Raw genomic sequence first — 19,566 nt, forward strand, 5'->3', positions numbered from 1 at the left:
CGGGACAGCAGCCGCCTCAGCCTCCTCCTCCTCCCGTCCTCCTTGTGGCGGCGGCGTCTTCCCCTCAGGCAACAACATGGAGGCGGGAAGGAGAGCGGGCGCCTCGCGCCGGGCGGGAGGGGGGGGGCGGTTTGAACTGCGCGCGCCCGCCCGACCCGTTTCTCCCTCCCTGCCTGCCTGAGCGGTAAACAACGGGGCGTGGCCGAGCGCTGGCTGTCCGTCAAGCCGGGGGAAGGGGCTGGCCCGTCCAACCGGGGTGGGCGTTAGGGGCGGGGCTTGCGCTGATTACGTCCGAGGGGTGGGTGGACGGGGGGGGGGGTGTCGGTCCTCCAAATAAGGGGCGGGGGCGGGGCTTGCGCTGATTGCGTTATTGGGCCGAGGGGCGTGTTCGATCCCCGAAAGGGGCGGGGAAAATGAGTGGCTTGGGCGGGGCTTGCGCGGATATTGGGGACACGCTGGCTACTGCAAAGCGGGTGGTCTCGTTCAAGGGGGGGGGGAGCGTGTCTTGTCTGGGGCGGGGGGTGATGCGTCGCAGCATACACACCCCAAGAGTCCTGGGGAACTTAAGGGCGCTGGGAATTATAGCTCTGGAGGGGCGAACTACAGTTCCCATTACAACACAGGAATCCTGCGGTAATGGTTTCAGGGTATTAGGAATTGTAGCTCCGGGGAGGTGCGAACTACAGTTCCCAGGAATCTTTGGGGCGGGGGGAGGTTTGCTTTAATTTTATGGTGTGTGCACAGCAAGTGGGTTTGCTCTCACCGCTGGCTGGTCCCTTCATCGCCCACTACCAAGCAATGCCCTGATTTAAGGCTGTGCTTCTGAGCATGCACAGAATGTATTTTTTTAAAAAAAACGTTCTTCCCAGACTGTGTAGCATTAGTAGATTAACTGATCAGATTCCAATTAGTCCAACAATCCGTTTAAATAATTTTAGTTGATTAACTAATGTAGATTTTTCAGTTTCGTTGTTCTGTGTGGGACAATGACAATAAAGATTATCGTATCGTATTGTAATCTGTATATTTAATTTGCATATTGGTAAAAACAACAACAACACCAAACAATATTTTGTAGTAGGTATCCCTTTCAGAAGAAAGATTCCTACTGTGAGACTAGGGAGAATATCTCTTCTAAAATGGAGCTTATTTTCTCCAGTTTTCATGAACAAGTTTAAAATACTGTGCATATGTTACCCAACTAATCAGGTGGCACACCATTTTATTGGATTAAAGGTAAAGGGACCCCTGACCATTAGGTCCAGTCGCGGACGACTCTGGAGCAGGGACCGAACAACGGGAGCTCACCCCGTCGCGGGGATTCGAACCGCCGACCTTCTGATCAGCAAGTCTTAGGCTCTGTGGTTTAACCACAGCGCCACCCGCCTCCCTTTTTATTGGATTAGAAGCTTTTAAATCAGTTAATCTAGCCAATTGCAGCCCTAATTTAAATATATTTGCATGCCAGGTAAAAGCTCAGTATAAAAGATACTCAAGGTATATAGTAGTATATGCTGTTTTTCATTTTCTTTTGGCTTCTGCTCTCATCAGGAAGAGAGGACTTTCAAAGCAGCTGTGTTGAAACTGGCCTTCCAGGTGTTGTTGCACTGCAACTCCCATAATCCCTGGCCATTGATCATGGTTTCTGGAGGTGATGGGAGTTGTAGTTCAGCAACATCTGCAAGGTTCCCCCCCCCCCCCCAGTTTTAAAAAGAATATCAGCATTCACCAGACACAGTTGCTTTGAGTTGTAGGACAGACCTGATGGGGTGGGGAAACGGAATAATTAAAATTCCTGACATGACTTCAAAATATGTGACGTTTTCGCATTTTAAAAAATGCGTTCTTTCGACATTATGTTGAAATGAAGACACCTGCAATACTGCCTGAGGGAAGAGGCTGCTTTATTATTTCCCAGGCCCTTTTCTCTGTCCAGGTGTGTCTGTTGGCAGTCATCAACCGAGTGAAACACTCTCTGTGTCTCAATAATACTTCAAAACATTTCTTTTTCTCTTCCATAGGCTTTGAGTAAACCTCTGTGCGAGGATTCTTTGTTATTCTCTGTGCTTTTTCTTTTTAACGTTGACAGAGGGGATGATCCTGCTGGTTCCCAATTAATAATTGACAGTTAATTCAGTTCAGTTAGGAGAATTTCTAAAACGAAGTCTAGGACTGGAGCATGTGCAGTAGCACACACCATCCAGTTCGTGCCCTGGGAAAACACTGTGCAAAACTAATCTTGATATAACCACACGTACAATTACATCCTAAGGGCGCAGCTGCAAATGTTTTCTTTTGGGGTGGATCCTCAATTGTACTTTAGCAAACCGGGCCCTCCCCACCTCAAGCAAATTCCTCAGGAATAGTCTGAATGGTACTTTTGGGGAATCCCAGGCTATGCATTCCACTCCAGAGATGGAAAGATATCTTTTGATCTGCAAATTGTTCTCTAACTTCTTCTTCTTCTTCTTCTTCTTCTGCGATCACTTGTAGCCAACTAAGATTGTCTTCCATAAACACGGTTTAACAATGAGCCCGTAGGTGACTGTGGAGGCCAATTCTGGATCCACACATCCTTCCACAGTGGGGACATTGGTTTCCGGGCAGGAGTTGATCACGGTGTGGATTTGCCAAGCATGCCTTTCTCTTAGCACGTTTCTCCCTTGCGTCCTGAGTTCAAGTGTCTTCGAAGCCCATGACACCTTTGGTAAAGACTGTTCTCCATCTGGAGCGCTTGCAAGCCCGTGTTTTTCCAGTTGTCGGTGTTTATACTACATTTTTAAAGATTTGCCTTGAGACAGCCTTTAAACCTCTTTTGTTGAGTGTTCTCTAACAGCTCTGAACTAGTCTCCCATCTCCCATCCCATCCTCAGTGGTGCCTTCTGTCAGCTTCAGCTGGTGGCCCAACTATGCCCCTATCTGGACAGGGATAGCGTAACTTATGTGGCCTCACTCTGGTAACTTATAGCGTGGGTCACTGCAATGCATCACCTCTGAAGACGGTTCAGAAACTTCATCTAGTCTTGAGAGTCCTGCTTTTCAGGGGGTTGGTCTAGATGACCCCCGGGGTCCCTTCCAACTCTACTATTCTACGATTCTAAATAGGGCTGGTGAAGGGGGCATGGCCTGCCGAGAGTGGGTGTCGCTCAAGAGGAGGATGTTGGCTGGAGAGAGAGACCCCTGGGGTCTGAATTCGAGCTCCAGGCCTGAGATTATCTATCCCTCTTTTACACACACATGCACTCCTTCTCCAGACAAGCAAGAGGTATTATTTGTTAAGTCAGACGGCACAGTGATTCTTCAGACAGCTCTTGTTTATTCACAGACCAGAACAGAACTGAACTGAAAGGTTCAGCCAGCCTGCTTATATAGAGCTCAACTACAAAGCAACAGTAACAACTTTCTGTAACTATCCAATCACTGAACGTCACTTTCAATTCCTTATTTGCATATGTGGACCTGAGTGGAAACTATCTACAGTATCCCCCTGCTGGCCCAGGGTGAGAACTTCAGTACATAACATTATTGTAGATCTGGGACATATACCACCCAGGGAAAAACACCTGAGGAATGTGAGTAGCAGGACCAGAGAGAATATGGCCTCCTGTTTTCCCTCTTTTCCCTTCATGTTTGGAACTCCTTCCTAGACACCATAAAAAAAAACCATTTTGCTCGCAAAAACCTTGCTCATGACCAATTCTTCCTAGTTTCATGAACGATGTACCCTGAAATGTTGTATCCCCTAGTATTATGTATAAATTACTAGAATTTTTTTGGAGGGGGGCTACAAAATACAGGTATACTTTAGATGTTGCTCCAGTGTATGAGGTTCCCAAGTTCCATAGCTGCCAACTTCCCCCCTTTTTTAAGGGAAATACCCTTATTCACGAATAGGATTCCTCGCAAGAAAAGGGAAAAGCTGACAGCTATGTTCCCAACACATGCATGCGCTAGGTCTGGATATCGAAGAACGATGGGTCTGGCTCACACAAGAGGCCTAGAAGGAGCTCCCTCTCGGTCAGAAGCCTCTATCTGCTTGTAGTAGCTGTTGGTTCTAACAGCTGCTACAGTCAGCCGGAGTCCCATTTGCAGCGACATCCAGTTTGGTAGCCCCTGGCGCTGCAAGAAAAATCCACGCACTGCCAATTTCCACACCACTTTTGTACGTGCGGGCTAGAGCGCATTCCTCCCCCGTCATGTCGGTGCAGTGTACAGGAATGCCGCTGTTTTCCTTTCCCCCCAAAAGTATTGAAAATACATCTGGAGACAAAAAAGAGTTATTTGTCGCTTCTCAGAAGAGCTGCCCTTTCTGAGCAACTCCGTGTGGTACCTGTTGCGACAAGATTTGTTTTCGATTTTTTATTTAATTTTGCAGCTTGAGTTTCCAGACACCTCCCTAGCCTTCTTTAACAGCCGGGGAGAGCTGGCTTTCAGCGATGTGCTGTGGCTTGCTTCCCAGTGCCACGGGGCATGTTTGTACCCGCGACGTAGCCCCAATTTCTCTTTTCAGTGGGAAAACAGCAAGTCATAAGGGAGAGGCAGTCGCAGACGAATGAATGAACGGAGGAGGTGGCCTCTCACGCCCGCTGGGGAAATAGTAAGGCTGTCTGAAAGGGTTGCCTTCCTCTACTGCGCAGCTGCCAGCCAATTTTGCAACCACCCCTTCCAGCAGTGGCGGAAACTTGAGCATGTTGACGCTTTGCCTACTTGTGCAATGGAAGCTTTTAAACATTGAGGGGGGCAGGAATCCTGGACAAAGGCGACTACAGTGGTACCTTGGTCCTCAAATGCAGTGGCGTAGCGGTGGGGGGTGCAGGGGGGGCCGGCCGCACCGGGCACAACATCTGGGGGGGGAGGGTTAGGGGGCGCAAATCCACGGGTTAGGGGGCGCAAATCCACGGGTTAGGGGGTGCAAATTACTTGCCTTGCCCCGGGTGCTGACAACCCACGCTACGCCACTGCTCAAATGCCTTGGTACTCAAACAACTTGGAACCCAAACACTGCAAACCCGAAATTAAGTGTTCTGGTTTGCGAACTTTTTTGGGAAGCCAAACGTGCTTCGTTTTGAGTGTCACACTTCCGATTTGAGTTCCACACTTCCCTCCGCGCTCAGAAGGCTTGTGAATAGCTGCCTGAAGCCTGGAGAGAGAGAGAGGGGTAGGTGCGCACCAACCCCTCTCACTCTCCAGGCTTCAGCGAAAGCCTGCATTCTCTCCATAGGACGCACACACATTTCCCCTATAGAGCAAAAAATATGGTATTTGAATCCCCAGTTTGCTTTGCACTGCAGTCCAAATCCAACAATTACCCCAGACTTTTTCTCTAGGATGCCCTGCAAGAGGAAAGGACTGTCTCTCTCTCCACCTTTCCCAAGAACCACCTAAACGGGCTCAAGGCTGGTAGCTTTTGGCAATTTAATGCATAGACTATCCATTGGGTAATTTACATTTGTCTGGACGATGTACTATGGGGAGGGAAACTTCTCCCTGTCGTGCCAAACTCTGGGAGAGCCTTTCCCGATGTGGCAAAAGCTAAATGGAAGCAAATGCATAAAATAAAGTAAATAAGTCAGTGCTTGACATTACTTGACCCAGGTCCACATTCCTCCTAATCATTCCTCCTAAGGGAAATGGAGGCCCATTACCCAGCAGCCAGGAATTTGAAATACTGTTTAGCATTTAGATTAGCTATTAGGTGATGATGATCCAAGCTTGATCTTAGCCTGTTGGTACAATGTGAGCTGGTTCCTTCTTCCTCTACTGTTGTTGTAATAATAATAATAATAATAATAATAATAATAATAATAATTAAACAGCTTGCTCTTCCAGTCATTCTGTCTGCAAAAGCATTTATCATTGCCTGGTAGAACGATCTCCCCTCTTCCGTGTGCGATTCTGGGGGTTCTCCAGCCACCCCCTGTGCCAGTTTGGGGGAGTGGGGGGGGGGAGTCGGATTCACGTATAAGCTAAACAAGCTATAGCTTAGGGCCCCACTCTCTTGCCCCCCCCCCAAATTAAAGGAAAACAAAATGAACTTTTGTTATTGCCCAATACCAATGTGCTTGAATTATGAAGTTATGAATAAAAAATCAGAGCTTAATAATTATTTCACTATTAATATACCGTACTTCTTCTAAATTGTATTTCACTATGAATATACTTCTTCTTAATTGTATTTCAGTTCAACAATTATTTTGATAGAATACTTATTTTGTTAGGTGCTAATGGCTTGAGATACCTTTTACGTTCATAAATTACTATATATTCAACACAAAAAACAGCGACAATTTGTTGTTGACAAAGGACAGCTGGACATATAAAGGGCCCCATTGCCTTCAGTAGATTAGGGCCTCATCAAACCTAAATCTGGTCCTGGTGGGGGCATGTCGGGGGGAGGAAAGGGGGGAAACCCCATTGCACTAGTGGTGGTTATTGCGCTTAGGGCTGGAATCAGACGCAGGCAGTGGCGTAGCGTGGGGGGTGCAGGGGGGCCGGCCGCACCTGGCGCAACATCTGGGGGGGGGCGCTCGCACTCGCAGCTCTCTGCCCCTACCTGGCTCACTCACTCTCTCTCACTGCAGTGCTGGCTGTGCGAATCCGATCCGAGCCGCCGGGTCGCCGCCCACTGTGGAGGGGGGCTGCCAGGCGTGCGGTGCGGTGCGGAGAGAGAGTGAGGGACTATCTGGGGGAGGGATAGTGCAGGGGGGGGGCGCAAATTACTTGCCTTGCCCCGGGTGCTGACAACCCACGCTACGCCACTGGACGCAGGTCAGCATAAAAGACGCAAGGCTCCATTGTCGGCAGCAGTAACCGCGCGAAACTGCTGGTTTGTTTCTGCCCATCTTCCCCTTGCAACTCAAACCCCACCCTGCTTTCTCTTCTCTCTGTAAAGGTAAAGGGACCCCTGACCATTAGGTCCAGTCACCGATGACTCTGGGGTTGCGGCGCTCATCTTGCTTTACTGGCCGAGGGAGCCGGCATACAGCTTCCAGGTCATGTGGCCAGCATGACTAAGCCGCTTCTGGCGAACCAGAGCAGTGCACAGAAACGCCGTTTACCTTCCTGCCGGAGCGGTACCTATTTATCTACTTGCACTTTGACGTGCTTTCAAACTGCTAGGTTGGCAGAAGCAGGGACCGAGCAACAGGAGCTCACCCCGTTTCGGGGATTCGAACCCCCGACCTTCTGATCGGCAAGTCCTAGGCTCTGTGGTTTAACCCACAGCGCCACCCGCGTCCCTATCTTCTCTCTGTACTTCCACACTTTTCATTGTAAGCACCTGGTGGGCAGGGGGCCACAGTGTGATGTAGTGGTTGGACTGTCGAACTAGGGCCTGGGAGACCAGGGTTCGAATCCCCACTCGGCCGCGAAGCTCACTGGGTGACCTTGGGCCAGTCGCGGCCTCTCAGCCTAACCTACCTCACAAGGCTGTCGCGGGGATGGAACAAAGAGGGGGAGAGCCTTGTACTCCTTGGATAAGAAAGGCATGATATACAGTGGTACCTCGGGTTACAGACACTTCGGGTTACAGACGCTTTAGGTTACAGACTCAGCTAACCCAGACATAGTACCTCGGGTTAAGAACTTTGCTTCAGGATGAGAGCAGAAATTGTGTGGTGGTGGCACAGCGGCAGCAGTGGGAGGTCCCATTAGCTAAAGTGGTACCTCAGGTTAAGAACAGTTTCAGGTTAAGAACGGACCTCAAGAACGAAGTAAGTTCTTAACCCGAGGTACCACTGTAAATCATGGGTAGGCAAACTAAGGCTCGAGGGCCGGATCTGGCCCAATCGTCTTCTAAATCCCAGCATGTTTTTACATGAGTAGAATGTTTATTTGAAATGCATCTCTGGGTTATTTGTGGGGCATAGGATTTCGTTCACCCCCCCCCCCAATATAGTCCAGCTTCCCACAAGGTCTGAGGGACAGTGGACCAGCCCTCTGCTGAAAAAGTTTGCTGACCCCTGGTATAAATGCAACAGATAAGTAAATTAATTACATAGAATTTTCCATGTATACCTTGAAGTGCCGTAGACCGCAGCAGTGCTGAAGAATAAACCGATAAGCCTGGCAAATGGATGCATGCCAACTTAAGGCAAGATTATTTTTATTTTAACCTATAGCACCGCATAATGTAGAAGCCGCTGCTTTAGTTTTTGGGTGGCCCTTTATTTTTTTTGCTTCCAAACTAACTGGCACACAGCCACTTGAGTCTGCTGTGACAGGGGGAAGGAAGAGCATTGTCCCTGGAGCAGGGTGGGAAGAAACTGAAAGATCGTAAGCGTTTATTATGGGTGCCTGCTGCTAGACTCTTTCCAGTAAATGGTTTGATAGATTAAGCATCTCAGCATCGCTGCAGCTATTAAATCATACAGTGTCTGCTGGCTGTATATTGCTTTGTATACTTCCAAGTGGTGAGGATTACCTCTTAATTTCCCCCTTGCAGTCCATTTATTGTTTCCCCAACAAACGCCACAACGGGGGTGGATTTCGGTAACGAGATATTGCTCGAAACAAAGTTATGGCGAGGACATCTCTTCTTCCTTACGAAGCGCTGTTAAGAACACCGGCTTCTGAGATGCAACCATTTTGGGACATATTTGGGGGCGAAAGGGAGGTGGAGGAGTAGAGAACCCCCTTTTTAGATGTGATGGGAAGAAAAGAAGAAGAAGAGTTTGCATAACACCAGTCCTGAAAGACCTACACTGGCTCCCAGTACGTTTCCGAGCACAATTCAAAGTGTTGGTGCTGAACTTTAAAGCCCTAAACGGCCTCAGTCCAGTAGACCTGAAGGAGCATCTCCACCCCCATCGTTCAGCCCAAACACCGAGGTCCAGCTCCGAGGGCCTTCTGGAGGTTCCCTTCCTGCAAGAAGTGAGGTTACAGGGAACCAGGCAGAGGGCCTTCTCGGTAGTGGCGCCTGCCCTGTGGAATGCCCTCCCATCAGATGACAAGAAAATAAACCACTATCTGACTTTTAGAAGACATCTGAAGAAGAAGAAGAAGAAGAAGAAGAAGAAGAAGAAGAAGAAGAAGAAGAGGAGGAGGAGGAAGAGGAGGAGGAGGAGTTTGGATTTGATATCCCGCTTTATCACTACCTGAAGGAGTCTCAAAGCAGCTAACATTCTCCTTTCCCTTCCTCCCCCACAACAAACACTCTGTGAGGTGAGTGAGGCTGAGAGATTTCAGAGAAGTGTGACTAGCCCAAGGTCACCCAGCAGCTGCATGTGGAGGAGCAGGGAATCGAACCCGGTTCACCAGATTACGAGTCCACTGCTCTTAACCACTACACCACACTGGAAAAGGAACTGAAATGCAAGTCTATCGGGTGGCATCACCCAAATGAATCAAGAGGACAAAGCATTTGCACCCAAGTGAATCAGAGGACAAAGCATTTGCAACCAATATGTTATAGGGAAGGAAGAATGAGTAGAATTGCCACCCAGGCTGTGGGGTTGATTGCCTTTAACCGTGCTGATTGACGCCAGTCCAGCAATCCTTTATCCCTGGTGGCGCAGGCTGTTGGTATCTTTAATTTTCTCGAAATGAAGGCTGATAGATAAAATTACTTCGCTCAAGCTTGGCCACGTTATTACTCTGTGTTGGCTTTCCCCAATGGGGCGCCCTGCAAGTACATACCCTCCAACATTTCTCAGATGAAAATTTGTTGTTGTTTAGTCATTTAGTCGTGTCCGACTCTTCGTGACTCCATGGACCAGAGCACGCCAGGCACTCCTGTCTTCCACTGCCTCCCGCAGTTTGGTCAAACTCATGCTGGTAGCTTCGAGAACACCGTCCAACCATCTCGTCCTCTGTCGTCCCCTTCTCCTTGTGCCCTCCATCTTTCCCAACATCAGGGTCTTTCCCAGGGAGTCTTCTCTTCTCATGAGGTGGCCAAAGTCTTGGAGCCTCAGCTTCAGGATCTGTCCTTCCAGTGAGCACTCTGGGCTGATTTCCTTCAGAATGGAGAGGTTTGATCTTCTTGCAGTCCATGGGACTCTCAGGAGTCTCCTCCAGCACCAGAATTCAAAAGCATCCATTCTTTGGCGATCAGCCTTCTTTATGGTCCAGCTCTCACTTCCATACATCACTACTGGGAAAACCATAGCTTGGTCCTTCAGGGGCACAGTTACCCCATTCAGGACCAGGGCGTCCCCCACACCTGCACATCACCTGTCCCCCCAAAACAGTACTTCTCTCTTGTCAGGATTCAACCTCAATCAGTTAGCCACCATCCATCCTCCAACCACCTCCAGGCACTCACACAGGACCTTCACCGCCTTCACTGGTTCTGATTTGAAAGAGAGGGAGAGCTGAGATTCCTGCATTGCAGGGGGTTGGACTAGATGATCCAGGGTCCCTTCCAACTCTATAATTCTATGTATCAGAAAGGTGGCGCTGTGGGTTAAGCCACAGAGCCCAGGACTTGCCGATCAGAAGGTTGGCGGTTCGAATCCCCACAACGGGGTGAGCTCCCGTTGCTCGGTCCCTGCTCCTGCCAACCTAGCAGTTCGAAAGCACGTCAAAGTGCAAGTAGATAAATAGGTACCGCTCCAGCGGGAAGGTAAACGACATTTCCGTGCGCTGCTCTGGTTCGCCAGAAGCGGCTCAGTCATGCTGGCCACATGACCCAGAAGCTGTATGGCGGCTCCCTCGGCCAATAAAGCGAGATGAGCGCCGCAACCCCAGAGTCGGTCACGACTGGACCTAATGGTCAGGAGTCCCTTTACCTTTATGTATCAGAAACCTGGGGGCAGACGGGAAGCCAGTTGGAATGGAATCCTGAATAGCAAACACTGCAACATTTTGTTGGAAGCCGCACTCGTCCTCTCCTATTGCTCACTTCCTGCGTTCGGGTTTCCTAAACCGGAGAGCGTTTCTGCATCGGAGTTCCTCCATCCGTATTTCGAAACGGTGCAGCCCCTGGAGGGATGTGCCCCATTTGAAAACAAGCACAGGGAACGGCTCTTATGTAACAGCTTTATCAATGCTCGCAGTATTTTCCGAAGATGCGTGTGGTTTCTTCTCTTTCTGAGCCGGTTCCTCCACCCGCACCCCCCTCCGCTAGCCGTTCAGAAGCAGAAATGATGAATGAGTCCTGGAGACGAAAAGCAACTGGACCCCCTCCAGGATTATAAGCGGCACAAAGGAGTTGTGGCATATATCATGCTACAGACATGTTTTTGTGGTGCAGACAAATAACAAGGCGGGGAGCTTAACAAGCCACCCATTGGCAAATCACACTGAACCATTGTTCCCCAGCAAGTGAGAAAATCCATTCGTGTTTATTTTTGCAAACCACATCCTAGCAGAGAGAGGGAAGCACAGGGCAAGGAAGGTGGAATCCTGACTGGAGTTTTCAGCAGCAATTTCTTCAATCAGGGACAAGGGGCAGGGCTTGGTGGGTGTTCTGAAACAGCCTTCCCCAACTTGGTGCCCACAAGGTGTTTTGAACTGTGTGTTGGACTTAGGCTGATGGGAGCTGTAGTTCAAACTGGTTGGAGGAGGTGACTGTCAGGGGTGCGTGCAGGAGCCAGGCCCTGTGACCAGTAGGACTTTGCAGGACTGGGGCCTTCCTAAGTTGGTTCTGAAGAGGCAAGGTGTGGCTGCACAGGTGAGGCCAATTGGTAACTCACAGCACCTGGTGGCAAGAGCCCGGAAGGGATATAAGGGCAGCATTTCCCTTCGGCTCTTTGCCACAGTAAAACGTTCCCTGCCTTGCTGCGTTTGGCTCCTTCCTTCTTGATCCTTGGACCCTTGACTTTGTGACTCCTTGCTTCTTGATCCTCGGACCCTTGGCTTCTTGACTCCTTGCTTCCTGACCTTCAGACCCCTGGCTTCCGGACCCCTGGCTTCTGGACTCCTGTTCCTGTTCCCACCCCGCCATCTTGCCCCCGGTCCCAACGTCCCCAGCCGGGACTTCGATCGCCCGTGAACTGGACCGTGACGGTGACCACACAAGCCTCTAGACATCTAAATGATAGGGGGCAATGAGGGCCACCTACTAGGCTGATGATGATGATGATGATACCCACCTCACTGGGTTGCCCCAGCCACTGTGGGCAACTCCCAACAAAAAGTAGTAAAAACACAATACATCAACCATAAAAAACTTCCCAGAGCAGGGCTGCCTTCAGATGTCTTCTTAGATAGTTGTTTATTTCCTTGACATCTGATGGGAGGGTGCTCCACAGGGTGGGTGCCACTACCGAGAAGGCCCTCTGCCTGGTTCCCTGTAACCTCACTTCTCACAGTGAGGGAACCACCAGAAGACCCTCGGAGCTGGACCTCAGTGTCCAGGCTGAACGATGGGGTTGGAGATGCTCCTTCAGGTATACTAGGCTGAGACCGTTTAGAGCTTAAAAGGAGGACTCTGGGGTTGCGGCGCTCATCTCGCTTTCAGGCTGAGGGAGCCGGCGTTTGTTGGCAGACAGCTTTCCGGGTCATGTGGTCAGCATGACTAAACCACTTCTGGCACAATGGGACACCGTGACGGAAACCAGAGTGCACCAAAACGCCGTTTACCTTTCTGCCGCAGCGGTACTTATTTATCAACTTGCACTGGCATGCTTTCGAGTTTTCCACAGGCACAAATTCTGCTTTCGGGTTTTCCACAGGCATCTGCTTGGCCACCGTGAGAACAGGATACTGGACTAGACGGGGCCTGATCCAGCAAGCTCTTCTTATGTGTGTTACCTGTTGAAACAGCCTCTTTCCTTGCATTTAGCTAGGCATCCCTACTGCTTCTTATGTACCTGCTTCACCTTTGCCAATGGACCAATCTGATTTCTGCATTAAAGCCTTTAGCAGAAACATAGCTGGGAGTTTGAGTTATCACTCGGGCAGCGAAGGCTTTCTCTCTTCCCTCCTGGAACTGCTGCTTGATTTCACTAATGCTCTCATTTTAGCATCTTGGGATCCGCGATTTGCGATTCTGCCTTGCGTCCTCCAGGACGTCGTGTCATTCGAGGCAGGCGCTGCCGCTCCCCGCCGGGAAAAATAATGACCACCTGGCTGTAGGTATTACAGCATGTACTCGGCAAATTGCTGTGCAGCGTCTGCCTGTTGGCAGGGACATATCCACTGCGTTCATCACACCATGGCAACATGTTAAGAGCTTCACCGCATCAGCCAATGGCTTTCCATGTATCCCTTTTGATGCTGTTTGTGCACCGGAGGGGAGGCAAATGTAATTCGCCAGAAACCACCCAAAGCCCAGCCGTGGAAATAGTGGGGCCAGCAGGCTATTCTCGTTGCAGAATCTGGGCGGGTACTATCTCATCCTCCACGGATGCAAGGCGAGGAGAGATGGGATGAGGTGCCCTTCCCCTCTGACCTTTAAAGCCCTTTGCGGCTTAGGGCCCTCATATCTACGGGACCGCCTCTCCTGGTATGCCCTGCATAGGACCTTAAGGTCCATGAATAATCATAGTTCAGAGGAAGTCAGATTATCCTCCACCAGGGCCAGGGCCTTCTCAGTGATGGCTCCAACCTGGTGGAATACTCTGTCCCATGAGACCAGGGCCCTGCAGGATTTAACTTCCTTCCGCAGGGCCTGTAAGGCAGAGCTATTCCACCTGGCTTTCAACTTGAACTTAGCCTGATCTTTTATTCCCCTTCCTTCCCTCTCCCTCCCCTTTTTATGAAGATTACCCGCTCTGGGATCCCACAGCTAATTCTCCCCTGGTCTCCTCGCTGGCCCAAATAGGACTAATTTAGCCAGCTAGCCCTGGTGATCATCTAATGTTTATTGGATGGATTTTCCCCCTAAATTGATTTTTGAATTCTGAATTTATTGTTCGCGTTTTATACTGTATTTTATGCTGTTTTTTTGTTGCATCAATTAAGTGTTTTAAATTTGTTGTTAGCCACCCTGAGCCCGGTTTTCTGAACCGGGAAGGGCAGGGTATAAATAAACATTATTATTATTATTATTATTATTAATTATTAATTATTAAGTGGGGTCAAAGATGTTGGCTATTTTCAGTATGGTAGCGCTGCAGAGAGCTTGCTGGGGAGACCATGCATTAAAAAGGGACTCAAAAAGTACTTAAACAAGGCTTTAATTACAAAAACAAAAACTCCTTTTACACTAAATACATTAACAAACAAACACAACCCAACCACCAACCCATCCGCCAGGGTAATGGCAGAGCTAGGTGCTGCTCCTTATATACTACACAGATGCTGACACAGCTTAATCAATGCAACTCAGCAGCACCTGCTATGTTTCACAGCTGTAAAGCTGGGTCTCGTTATTTTGTTCTGGCCCTTGCTCTGGCCCCTTAAAGATATACACATCGGGTGAAACAATGATGAACCTTCACATTTAAAGAAACCATTCAACAACATGAATAGCCCACTCAAATCAGGAACCGTGGGGCAGGCCGTGAGATTGTCAGTGGTTGATTTCAAAGCGGTGGCCTCCTGGGCCTTGGTCAGGGGATGGAGCCAGGACCAGATGGAGAGGATGGAGCTGGGGTGAAACCTGAAGCTAGCCTCGGGGAATGGGCTGGCATCCATATTTCTCGGGAGACCACAGAACAGTGTGCCTGCTCTGTGTTATAAGGCAGCAGCACCTGTTGTGGCTGTAGAGACCAATATGGGAGAGACATGTTTTGTTGCAGCTGGGGCAGATGAAGGCGTCCAGTTGTGCTGCTGCAGATGCACCATGGCGTTTTTTCCTCTGTGCTCCTCCCAGTGGTCATTCCTCCTCGGGTCACTGCTGTGGATACATGACCTGACTGGTTGTCTCCAGGTGCTGTGGTCATCTACAAGGGATTCTCAGACAGCAGGGTTGATGTTGCTGGCCTTTATTCTTCGTTTGCAGACATCTCTGTGGGTTAAACCACAGAGCCTAGGACTTGCCGATCAGAAGGTCGGCGGTTCGAATCCCCGCGACGGGGTGAGCTCCCATTGCTCGGTCCCTGCTCCTGCCAACCTAGCAGTTCGAAAGCACCTCAAAGTGCAAGTAGATAAATAGGTACCACTCCAGCGGGAAGGTAAACGGCATTTCCGTGCGCTGCTCTGGTTTGCAAGAAGCGGCTTAGTCATGCTGGCCACATGACCCAGAAGCTGTACGCCGGCTCCCTCGGCCAATAAAGCGAGAAGAGCGCCGCAACCCCAGAGTCGGCCACGACTGGACCTAATGGACAGGGGTCCCTTTACCTTTACCTTTATGTAACACAGAGTTGGTCTGCCAATGGGGCCTGGGCCTGAACCCAGCTCCCCATAGAGCACGTGCTTGGGGGATTCTGCCGTCTTCCATTCTGTGAACATGACCAAGCCAACATAGATGTCGTTGAGACAACAGTGCAGATATGCTGGGGACGTGGACCTGGGGGAGTGCATCTTTGTTTGAAACACTCTCCTGCCATGTGATGTCCAAAATCTTCCTGACACAGTGCTTGTGGAAGGCGTTGAGATGTCACTCCAAGTGGTTTTAAGAATGCCCACAGCTCACTTCCATAAAGCAGTGTGTTCACAAAGCAGTGTGGTAAACATTCATCTTGGTCATAAGCATTACAGTGGCACCTCTGGTTACGAACTTACCGGTAATTTGTTCCGGTGGTTCGTTCTTAACCTGAAACTCTTCTTAACCTGAAGCACCACTTTTGCTAATGGGGCCTCTTGCTGCTGCCGTGCAGCCAGAGCACGATTTCTGCTCTCATCCTGAAGCAAAGTTCTTAACCCGAGGTATTATTTCTGGGTTAGCGGAGTCTGTAACCTGAAGCTTCTGTAACCAGAAATCCACTTCCGAGCTGGGGAGGAGGTGGGGTTGCAGGCTTCATGCCCCTCCCCCACACTCGCGGGGGCTGGCTCCAGCCCCACGCGATAGCAGGGAATCCTCGGCCGCGTCATTCCCTGTGCCAGCCAATCAGCTGGCGCGGGGGGCGTGGCCTCGCCTACTTAGGTCTGGGACTGGCCCTACTTAGGTCTGGCCCTACTTAGGCCAAGGACCTCTCTCTTTCCCGCGCCACAGCTGACTTGGTTTTCCCTTCCCTCCCACCCATTAGGCTAGGTTCTCTGACGTTGCTATGAACCTCGGTTGGTCGCCGTCAAGGGGCCTGGTAGGAATTTTTCCATCTGGCAGATTGGCTCCAGCCATTTGGTTTTTGCCTACCTTGTAGCAAACCGTCACACCTCCACGGTATTGGCAGTAGGCATTGGTGGGGGTCCAGTCTATTGTTATGCAGATGAAGGGGGAGAAGGAGCGCCATCACCTTCTCCCAATTAGAGGGTATCCGGTAAAGGATTCTGGGGGGCGTGGCCTCATCCTAAGCCTATGGAGGTATGGGCCCACAGCACGCCCCCACGTGGTGACCCAAGGGGAGGTTCTAGTTGACGTGCCTCAGCAGGACTCCTCCCACTGGTGGTTAACCCTCACCGGCCAGGCTGGTTCGTAGTAGGACCAATGCCTAGGCCAATACCCCTCAATTCCTGTAATCAATAAACTTGTGGCCTAATTTGACCCATTAACTCGAATTCTTGTGTCCTGTGTCTTTATTTCTATGGGGGGAGGTGGGAACTCGCCACGCAAGCATCTGTAACCCAAGGTACCACTGTACATCCTCCCACACACCCTTTTGGAGAGGATAGCTGCCTTGCCAATAGATGTCAGCATCGCCCTTGAGCCAGTGTCACCAACTGGACTCATCCACTTCAGCCCCGACTGGGCTAGGCGAGCTGGGTAGCACCTCCAGAAGACCACCTTCCTCACAGGAACAGGTCTAAGTGCTGTGGACTCACAACTCAGAGCTGTGAGCACCGCAAATCACTTCAACAAGAAGACAGTCGTTGTACAGCAGAGTACAGCAGAGCATAAATCACTCGGACGACAGCGCTGAAGAATATCTTCTTTTATTCACTAACAGCTACTGTACTATACAAACTATATACAAATGGAGATGCTGGAGTGCACTGAGTGTTTCAGCTGCTTTCTGCAGCGACCTTATCTACACAGAGATAACACTCAGTCTTTTCTCTCCCTGACTGACTGACTCACTCACTGACTGACTCACACTTTCACTGACCGACTCACACACTGACTGTGGTGCTGGAGCTGAATATGTAGATATCAGAACACGCCTCCTCCTCTCTGCAGAATCAGCAGACTGCTCAGGAGATTCTTAGATATGGGAGGGGTGAAATCTCCTCAGCCAATACACTTGTCCAGCGTATATAAGAGCCAAAGCAGAATTCATCAGATCCGATATAAACCTTTTGCAAGAGCTGGCATACTGAGCTTGGGTTTTCCTTGGTTTTCAAAGCTTAAAATACTGGTCAGGCTGGTGGGACTGGTGGATACGTCAAAGAGAACTCCAGTTCCTCTTACACTTGACTTCCCTCCAGCTCTTAGGGGTGGGGAGAGGTCTTTACCCTCCCTTAAAATGTTTGTTCAGAAGTCTCCATTCTCTCCCCTCCCTTCTGCCACCCAACAGAAAAAACTGCAAGGCCCTCAATTTACTTAACGCAGAGATATGACGGATGCTGAGCCATCAGTGCCAGAATGTGACCTTCGTGTTTCCAGCGACACAAAATATTCCAAATGCTTTGGGTGCTGCCGGTGGGTTATCTTTGGCATGCTAAGTGGGGGGGGGGGGGGAGAGCAAAGGACAAGAATATCTAGAGATAACACTAGCTGACCCTAGTGCTGTGCAGATACTGAATCTTAAATGAGATTCCATCTTTAAATGATGCATTCCCTCTTTTGTGGAAACGCAACCCTGTCCTCAGTCTGACAGGCCAACGCGGAGTTGTTCTGACTGATCTCAACAGCTTCACCCTCAGCAGAATCCACACACACCATATTTGATTTGGATAGTTTCCCGACAAACCTAGACAGCATCATAAAAAGCAGAGACGTCACCTTGCCAACAAAGGTTCGTATAGTTAAAGCTATGGTTTTCCCAGTAGTGATGTATGGAAGTGAGAGCTGGACCATAAAGAAGGCTGATCGCCAAAGAATTGGTGCTTTTGAATTATGGTGCTGGAGGAGACTCTTGAGAGCCCCCTGGACTGCAAGAAGATCCAACCGATCCATTCTGAAGGAAATCAGCCCTGAGTGCTCACTGGAAGGACAGATCCTGAAGCTGAGGCTCCAATACTTTGGCCACCTCACGAGAAGAGAAGACTCCCTGGAAAAGACCCTGATGTTGGGAAAGATTGAGGGCACAAGGAGAAGGGGACGACAGAGGACGAGATGGTTGGACAGTGTTCTTGAAGCTACTAGCATGAGTTTGACCAAACTGTGGGAGGCAGTGGGAGACAGGAGTGCCTGGCATGCTCTGGTCCAGGGGGTCACGAAGAGTCGGACACAACTAATCGACTAAAAAACAACAACAAAGTTTTCTGGCACTTAGACATACAGACACCCCACCCCCCACCCATCCCCATTTTGTGAGACTCCTTCCTTCATTAAAAGTTAACTGGCTGTTATGAAACGTTTTTCAGAGGGGCATTGCTTTAATTATGAATCCTTGCTATTAGGAAATGGATATTGGCTTTGTTTATGGATGCAGAAGTGAGACAGGGTAATTGGCTCTGCAGGAGGAGGAGGAGAGAGAAGGATGATTGAGAAAGGGGGAAGGAAGAATAGAATAGGGAGGAAATTAAAGTAGTAGCATTCTGGACCAAATACGAAGCAGCCAACAGCTCAAGGCAACCAGTTGACACAATCTGATGAAGTTGGTCCTGGTTTGCACTGGAGAAAGTTGGATGGTGTGCAAATATGTGGACACCTCCCTTCTACTCTTAAAACTAGATTTAGCTGGACTTGGGCTTGGCTTGTCACACGTACAATTTCTGGGTTTTCCACATTCCTTGCTGCCAATCAGCTCACGTTCCGAAGACCTCTTAGGGCAAACTTGATTCTCAGGAGCAACAGGTGGATGTGAAAGAAAAAGGCCTGTTTTGGCTATCCCCAGACAAGCTTCATGGGTGGCGCTGTGGTCTAAACCACAGAGCCTCTTGGGCTTGCTGATTGGAAGGTCGGCGGTTCGAATCCCCGCAACGGACTGAGCTCCCGTTGCTCGGTCCCAGCTCCTGCCAACCTAACAGTTCGAAAGCACACCAGTGCAAATAGATAAATAGATACCACCACTGGCAGAGGAAGAGGAATACGCGGGGAGCGCACCACCCCCGGCAGCACGATCCTGGTAGGGTGCCATCACTGCTGCCCCCCTGCCTGCGCTGGGTGCCCTGCTCCCAGAACGCTCGCCATGCCTATAGGCGGCGTGCTCACCCCCAGAACGTGTGCCACGCCCCTGCGGGCAGTGCGCCATGCCCCGGGACGCACGCCAGCCCCATCCCTGCCTGCTCTCCGCCCCCCAGTGCCAGACCATGAAGCTCCGCCACTGGGTACTGCTGTGGCAGAAAGGTAAACGGTGTTTCCGTGCACTCTGGTTTCTGTCACGGTGTCCTGTTGCGCCAGAAGTGGTTTAGTCCTGCTGGCCACATGACCCGGAAAGCTGTCTGTGGACAAACGCCGGCTCCCTCAGTCTGAAAGCGAGATGAACGGCACAACCCCATAGTCGCCTTTGGATGAACTTAACCGTCCAGGGGTCCTTT

This window comes from Podarcis tiliguerta (genome assembly GCF_965153285.1).
Source record: "Podarcis tiliguerta genome assembly, chromosome: 12".
Lineage (NCBI taxonomy): Eukaryota > Metazoa > Chordata > Lepidosauria > Squamata > Lacertidae > Podarcis > Podarcis tiliguerta.